The 8,413-nt window shown below is 50.1% G+C and overlaps 1 long non-coding RNA gene across 2 annotated transcripts; it reads left to right on the forward strand.

The window, feature by feature from the left end:
* Positions 1-206: 206 nt before the first annotated feature.
* On the forward strand, positions 207-7,009 carry LOC128344551 (uncharacterized). 2 transcript variants are annotated; one of them, XR_008315912.1, is made up of 3 exons: positions 207-831; positions 2,761-2,822; positions 6,657-7,009. It is a non-coding gene; the product is annotated as an uncharacterized LOC128344551 (long non-coding RNA). The 2 variants fall into 2 exon arrangements; XR_008315911.1 differs by having other exon boundaries at positions 207-780.
* Positions 7,010-8,413: the final 1,404 nt, after the last annotated feature.

Raw genomic sequence — 8,413 nt, forward strand, 5'->3', positions numbered from 1 at the left:
ACACACACACACACCCCCAGAGGTGTAACTAAGGAAAACAGCATAACTGGGGGGAGGGAACCAACACACACACACACACACACACACAGGGCTTAGGAAGGAGCGCACCCCTCATCCTACAGCTAATTTAAAATGGATTAGAGGAGGAACGCAATGGGAAGCAGCGTGGAGGAAGGGGCGGGGGGGGGAACCAACACACACACACGCACTCACACAGGGCTTAGGAAGGAGCGCAGCCCTCATCCAACAGTTAATTCAAAATGGAATAAAGAAGGAAGGCAACGGGGAAGCAGCGTGGAGGAAGGGGTGGGGGAAACCAACACAGCCTCTGCGCTCCCTCGGGGCTCCCAAGTGTTTGCACCTCCGCCTGAGGGAAAGGATGGAGACCCAGGAACTGCTGCCTGCCTGGTGCTGCTCAACCGATGACGGCAGGGGCTGCACTGTCCCTGCCGCGTTAAGACCATCTTCGAGCCCCAGCCAGGAGAACAACCGCCGCCCCAGCCAAGGCCACCGCACCAAATACAGATTAATTTAAGGCACACAAACCTTTTCTTGTTCGCATCCTTCTTAATGTTGTTGTCCTCCTGTGCCTGCGCCCAGCCAGCAGCAGCAACGCTCTCCCAGTCCCACCCTGCCTCGTCGCCGATGCCACGTGCAGAAGGCGAGCTGGGAGGACTCACGCATGCTCAGAAAGTTGCTTGCGTGCATGTGTGAGTGGGAGAGAGACCCTGGCCAGCGGCAAGCCACTAGAGGGCCTGATCATAAACTCCACTCCACAAGGTTAGAACGGACGAAGCCAAGTGAGGAAGGCAAGCGCCCAGCGCCCTTTTTGTAAGGGAGGGGAGGGCCATACAGGCATGTGCGACTGGGGGGGGAGGTGGTGCCGCGGGGCGGGAAGTGAGAGCGTTAGCGAGCGGAGTGATATATGACGAATGAAATGACGGTGATGCCGATTCGCCGAAGCAAGCAGCAAGCAGGCAGGCACTGCAGTGCAACTTTAGGCGCCCGCGCTGCGGTGCCCAGGAGCAATGGGGGGGGGGGCACCGGGACCCGGGGAGGGGGAGGGGGACTGCTCAATGCGTCCCACACTGCCTGCTGCGCACACACACACAAAATTCCGAACAAAAAAAAAATTAACGGAAAGGCAGGAGCTTGACGGGGGCACTTTTTGGCGCCCCCCACGTGATCAAACAGAGTGGTGCCCAGGGCACCTGCCCCCCCTGCCCCCCCTATCGTTACGCCCCTGGGGCAGTGACAGGTGCCTTCTCCCCAAGTCAACCCTGCTCCTGCTTTTGCCGGCTCTATGCAGGCACATCTACTCGGATGAAGCAGAAGCACAGCCAATAGTTTTGGCTGAGCGGGAGTTGGCGGGAGGTCCTACCCTGTCAGGGAAGATGCTCTTCCGGTGGCAACTGTGGAGGAGGTGCAGACTGTTTGGCTGCTAGCCCAGCCAGATGGGTCTCACCATCCTCCCAATCCCCCTTAGCAGTGCAAGCCCCCAGTCAGAGGGTGAGGAGGAAGTCATCATTCTTCTCATTCCTGGACCTGCTCAGCTCCAGACCAAGAGTGGTGAGGGAGGTGTCCCTGAAGGAAGCAGCAGCCCCACCACCACTGAAAAGGGCTGTGAGCAGGGCTGGTGAGCATGGTGGCCGGTGAGCATCATGGCAGCATGGTGTGAGATCACTTGGAGCTCTGCCTTAGTGACTCTTCCCACTGCAGGGCATGGGTCAGCAGGGCAAAGGGCCCAGAGTGACTTGGGCGATGGTGATGCAGCAGCTCTGTGGGCCAGTTGCAGTGGGCTGCACACTGCCTACCAGGCCCTCACTGTGCACTGGTGGGGGCAGGAGAGATGGGGAGCCTCTGGCGCTGGTGGCGTGGACACCTCCTGGGGGGCTGTGCTGCATGTGGAGGCTATGGACACAGACCACACGTCAGAGGAGCTGCCAGCAGCCACGGCCCAGTAGGTGGATTCTTGGGTTCCTGGGGAGCCAGCCCTCTAGCAAGGCTTCCTGCTCACTGACAATGCAGCCAACACAGCCAGGGCTGCAAAGCATGGTCAACTGGTGCACTTCTGTGGTGTTGTGCACACTTTCCACCGGGCCGTGCAGGATGCGCTTGGCCTCCAGGAGGGAAAGGCCAGGTGCAATGGGGGCTCCCACCACACAGTCCCTGCTGGGGCTCATAGCCAGCCTCAGTGACCACCCTGGGACACCCCCTGGTTCCGGACCTTTGCTGCTCTCTTGGAAGTGCCACAAGGCTGAGGACTGCAGTGGTGGATGGGCTCAGACACCTCTTGGGTGCATCGGCATGGCAAACCTCTTGGTTGCATTGGCATGGCATGTCCCATCCTGTCTCTTTGAAGGGAAAAGCTGTCACCCAGGTGGAGACACTACCTGGTGGAATGTGTTAGGCAAGCCAAGGGGAAGAGGCTGGGTCGCAACCAGGAGGAGGGGGCTGGAGCCCCTAGAGGAGGCGGCTGGGTCGCAACCAGGAGGAGGCGGCTGGGTCGCAACCAGGAGCAAATTCCAACCATAATTGGGGTTGGAAGTTGCCTATTCTGGAAGGACGGGGGAAATTCCCCTTCAGATACAAATGCCTGCCTCCGATTCAAATATTTGAAGTGAGCATTAGGAGCTCGCAGGGCCCATATTTCTGAAGGAAATATGAACTGCAGCAACACCTCTAGATGAAAAGCATCTTTTGGTTGTGACAACCCTGCTTTGACTGAACTCCTATATTTTGTTTGCATCTTGATGACAGTTTGAAGCAGCAGACAATCTGAATGGAATCTGTTAAATCTTTCAGACGCACAGATAATCCAGGTACTTGCTTAATCTTTATTCAATGCACAGCTTTTATTTTTAGAGACAAAATCCACGTACTTTTCTCCAGCAAACATTGATTGAGAAAATCTCATTCATCTCATTCATATACTAGTCATTTGGAACACGGTCTTGAACATGGATAACATGGAATAAATAGTTAGTAGCTCAAGTTCCTCTTCTTTGGAGTAAAGACCTGGTAAACTTCTCCAAAAACATGCTAGTGATACTTTCTTTTATGCTCATGTTCCACTACATTTGTGCTGGCTTCCTGTTTTTAAAAAGAGAAAAAACTCATTTTCTCAAAGAAAATGTTTAATTTTTCCTTCTTTATTTCTCATACTGATAGCCTGCTCTTCCTCTAAGGACTTCAGTGCAGAATACAGGGTTATTCAACTTTATCCTCACAACAATTCTGCACGAGAGATTAGACTGAGAGGAAGAGAAATTGACCAGGGCGCTTTCCAGAGTACACACTACAAAAGTGTCACTACTGTCAAGTGTGCTTCTATACTGCCTGTGTTTCGACATTGCAAACCCTGTGCTGTCAGAAAGGTGTCATCTGGAAAGCTCCCAGGGCATTTTCCAGATTACCCGCTGAACAGCGGTAGTTGACTTCAGCTTGGCAAAATCGTTTTGAAATCGTAAATAGCGGTTGTTGCGCAAAACCAACACCAGGGGAGCAGTCTTTTCTAGCTTTCATGAAACTTTTGCATTGGGAAAATACAGCTATCTATTTACAAGATTGTAGCACCGTATTGCAAAGAGAAAACCTGAAAGAAGGCATTGGAAATGTGGACGGCACCTTGCTGACAGTGCACGGAGTGCGATGTAGAAACCCAGGCAGTGCGGAAGGACAATTAATGGACATGTAGTGACACTGTTGTTGTGTCCAGTCTGGAAAGCATCCGGGAGGCTTTTTAGACAGCAGGCCTTACCACGAGGCTTTACTGCAAGTTTGGGGCATAACGGATATGCCGATGCAAGAAGAGGATTTTTTAACCCTGGACATCAACCGGGCTAGGTTCCAATATGGAGGGAAACCCCTGAATGGTGTGTGAAGTGCCCTCTGAAATATTTCAGGCACTTTGGGTTCATCGGGCCGATATGTGGCCGCACACTAACCCTCCCAAAGTGAAGATGCTCCCTGAAAAAGCTCTTGCTGAAGGTGACTCAGCAAGCAACTTGATAGAGCAGCAACTTAAACCAGGTCGATTTGATCCAGGTTAATCACTCTTTCCACTATACTGCTGAGGATTCTTGTTCATCAGTATCAGTTAACCTTTCATGTATATAATTTCAAACTGTCCTGTGAAGTATTACAGCTGATTCTTCAAAGATGGTTTTAAATTTAAATACAGCGTAAAAACAATCCCCATATGCAGTCAGGGTGCAGTGCACTAAGCTGCAGAAGCCTAGAGATGTCTGTACACTCGTACCACATGTGTCTGTGTGAATGGCTCTGTGCCCACATTCATTTAAAAAGTGAACCTGGGTACAGGCCCCTCCAATGTATACTACAGATAGGAAGGTACTGCTGTGCCTATGTGCAACATAACATTTGATAGCTGTCCCTGTAAAGAGTTGTGCCTGCCCTGTGCACCCGGTGCACTCATTGTGCAAGTGCTGAACATAACATGTGAATGGGTCTGATGTCTGAATAGGAACACAGAATGAAGGGTTTTAGTGGATCAGTCCATGAATTATTCACAGTCAACAATACTAAGTATAACATGGCAGTTATCAAAAAGATCAAACACAATTAAAGCCTAGAAATGTCACTACAAATACGATACCTTACTTTGGAATGTATCGTCATGAACAGTAATAAGGAAGTCTGTGGCTATATCTCTTCATGGATTCAAGAAGCTTTGACTCTAATTTGATCTCTCTTTGGATACGGTGGACTGTGTTCTAGATACGCTTTGTATTTATTTCTAGTGTTTAATTGTGTATGTTTTATGTTTTTAATAACTGTTTTTATAAAGTATAATTTGTCATAAAAGTGCCAATTTATATGTCTTTAATCCCCACTGGTATGTTTCCCAGGCTATGGGAAACATCTGTATCAGGCAGCAGTGATATAGGAAGATGCTGAAAGGCATCATCTCGTAGTGAGCGAGAGGTGGCAATGGTAAACCCCTCCTGTATTCTACCAAAGACCACCTCAGGGCTCTGTGGTCGCCAGGAGCTGGCATCGACCCGATGGCATACATTACATTTATGTATGTTTTAGGGGCGTAATTGGCTTCTCTGTGGATCGTTGCTTCATTTTCTGAATCTAGCTAACTCCGTATGTGCTGTTTGTAAATATATGGCAGTGCCAGGAGTATTTCCTGCATTCCCAATATTAGAATGCAGTAGTTCAGGAATGTAGGCCCAGTAATTCAATGAAATGAAGATGCAGAGACATTCACAAGCTTTTCAGGCTTGCACGCATAGCTGGCTCAAAATTCACCAAATACTTTAAAATTGCTTCCCTTGTAAACACAAAATAATCTCAATGTGTTGAATAGATTTCTCTTTGACTGGAATATAAGCAGAAATATGATGAATTATAGACAGAAAGAAAGGATGACATATTAAGTGGGGTAGTCATATATTTCTGGTAGTAGAATATTGAGACCTATATTGTTTCAATTGTGTAATGTTTTCTATTGTTTTCTGTTTCACAATAATGTAACACATGAAATTAATCAAGCTGACATACACAGCAAGGAATCACCAGTGCTGTTGGGAATTCCCTCTGGTAGGAGAAACCCTTATTCATGATAGCAGAGTGCACAGAGGCACAACACAGCGGAATTTGCTTAGGCATGCGTGTATGCTGAGAGTAAAATAACTTGGAGCCAGTTCATAGTTTCAAACCAATATCAGGAGTATTGATTAGAGAACTCCATTCTAGATAGGAAAGTGAAGAGATAGGATCTCTGTCTATCTAGCTGGATGCAGATGGATTCTGCATCTCTGCACACATGGTGCAGGGAGAGAGGAGCTTGCATGTTGCAAGGGAGAAGGAAGGGAGAGAGGAAGTGACAGGCAGGCAGGAAGTGTCCCTGAGAGTAGCAATCTCAATTCCAAAGGGATAGTGTCAGAGCAGTAGAGAAGGGATGACCAATGTCTTGACCCTCTAGTCTTCTGACTCACTAGTCTGTCCTCCACTGTCTTTGAGACAAGAGACAGCACAAAGTCCTTCACTTCCAACAAGTGCAGCGAGAGGTAACACCACTTCTCAGCTAACTATCAGTGCAGTTGGGAAGTGTTAGTTGGATCGGGGCGGAGCCACCATTGAGCGAACGGATTTGAAAAACCTGGGCCACCAAATTCTAATCTGCATTCATCCTACTACCTATGGGCCTCTCTCCTTTCTACAACTGGGCATGGGCAGCTAGCAACCTGGGGACACCTTAGCAGGTTCCCATAGAAAGCATGGGGGTGGGGGTGGTCAAAAGAAGGCCCTTAAACAGTGCCGCCGTGATTCCCCTGGGATTCCCCCAGGATTCCCATGTCCCCCAAAGAAAAGAACCCCCCCAAGAAACGGTGGGGGGGGGGAGAAACAAGGGACCCTAACTGCTTTTTTCACTCCTCAAACTGAGAGTCTCGATTGCTCCTGAGAACTTCTCTGAGGGTGAGGTGAGGTCTCCTCCTGCCTGCTGCTGCAGCTACAGCCTCACCTCCCTCCTGCACAGTGGTTAGAGTGCTGGACTAGGACCAGGGAGACCCTAGTTCAAATCCCCATTCAGCCATGATACTAGCTGTTTGACTCTGGGCCAGTCTCTTCTCTCTCAGCCTAACCTATTTCACACTTCTCTCTCCGCTTAACCTACTTCACAGGGTTGTTGTGAGGAGAAACTCAAGTATGTAATACACCGCTCTGGGATCCTTGGAGGAACAGCGGGATATAAATGTGTAAGTAAGTAAGTAAGTAAGTAAGTAAGTAAGTAAGTAAGTAAATGGCTCAAGTCTAAATGGCTCAAGCCTAATATCGTCCTCACTGTTATTCCGCGGAAGCAGCCACTTAATGAAGGGGTTTCCCCCCTACCTCCCAAGTTTACACTCAGGGGGAAAAGGGCTGGTTTTCTCCCTGTCCTTTCCAACAGGCAGCAGCCCCTGGTGGGGCCCTTTATCTTGATCCCTGCCTCAACCCCTGTGGCTGTGTTAATCCTCTAGGTCTCAGGTTCACTCAGTGCTTCACCACCACCTCGCGGAGGACATGGACGCACTCGACTCTCCTTAGTCGCAGGGTCTCCTGGACAGGCCGTAGGTCGTCGTCCAAGGCTGATGGCACAACTCCGACAGAGAAGGGCACAGGTAATCTAGGGGCCCCTCTCTAAGGCGACCATGGTTCGCTGGACTGGTACCCCTCTCTGTCACGGCCTCAATGCCTCTGCTGCAATGGCCAGACCTTCTGACCCAAGGCCTGTTGCTTCAGCCAGACTGGGCATGGCTCTACTACATGCCTGGAGTTAACCGCACGCAGTTAGCGAAGAGAGGGCTATTCCAGGATGGTGCAAGACACAATCTGGGCCACTTGGCGCCAAAGCACCAACAGGAATTACCAGATGACGTGGGCCGTCTTCCTCAGAAAGGCCGCCTTAGATGGGCTAGGCATAAAAAGTTGAGATATGCTTGGCCAAAGTCCCCCAAGACCCGGCCTTCCCTTCCCGCAGGCAGGCCTGGACCAGGGTCTGAGACCCATTACTCTGAAACAGACAGTATTAGCTTCGGTCCTGAGCCTGAGGAGAGCAGGGAGTATTCAACTCCACCCCCACCTCTCTTGTTTTTTCGAGGAGCTACCAATATCGCTCTTCCACTGATTGATCGCCTTCCTTCATGGAACCTCAATAAGGTACTGAATGCCCTCACATGGGCCCCCTTTGAACCAATTTCATCTATCCCACTAAAGTATCTATCCAACAAAGTCCTCTTCTAGTGATGATCACTCTGGCACACAGAGTATCGGAATCGGGGGGCGATTTTGGTTCGAAGGGAGCTCTGCGTCTTCCAGCCAGACGTGGTGGTCCTTAAGACGTAGGGTTCTTCGACCCTACCTTGGTCAAAATAAATAATTAAATATATTAACAAACTCAGTCTTCCAAGCCCATACATTTGCTTGTACGCTTGTAAACGTTTGGCATTCCCTGGAGGGTTGCAGGGCCTGACGCACCTACATTCAAAGGACAAAGGACCTAAGGCGGTCCGAGGCCCTCCGCGTGACTCCACAGGGCTCTAAGGCGCCTAAGGTGACCTTAGCTCGTTGGCCGAGGGCATGTGTCACCACAGCCTACCAAGCCCCGTCAACACAGCTTCTATGGGGCATCATAGCACACTCTACCACAGGGCAGCCACCTTGGCGGCTTTCACAGCACAGGCGCTGCTAGGGGAAATATGCCAGGCATCCACATGGCCCGCCATTTCTCCCTTTCTCAAGCACTACAAAATTGGGGGATGGGTGTTCCAGCAAGTGGTCCAGAACTGATCCACTTCCCCACCGCCCATGGTAATTTTTAACTGCTCTGGTAAGTCCCTTTGTGAGCCGTGACCACCTACTTCAAGGGAGAAAGAAACATTGGACCTACCGTGTGTTGGAA

This window comes from Hemicordylus capensis, chromosome 2, assembly GCF_027244095.1.
Source record: "Hemicordylus capensis ecotype Gifberg chromosome 2, rHemCap1.1.pri, whole genome shotgun sequence".
NCBI classification, from domain to species: Eukaryota; Metazoa; Chordata; class Lepidosauria; order Squamata; family Cordylidae; genus Hemicordylus; species Hemicordylus capensis.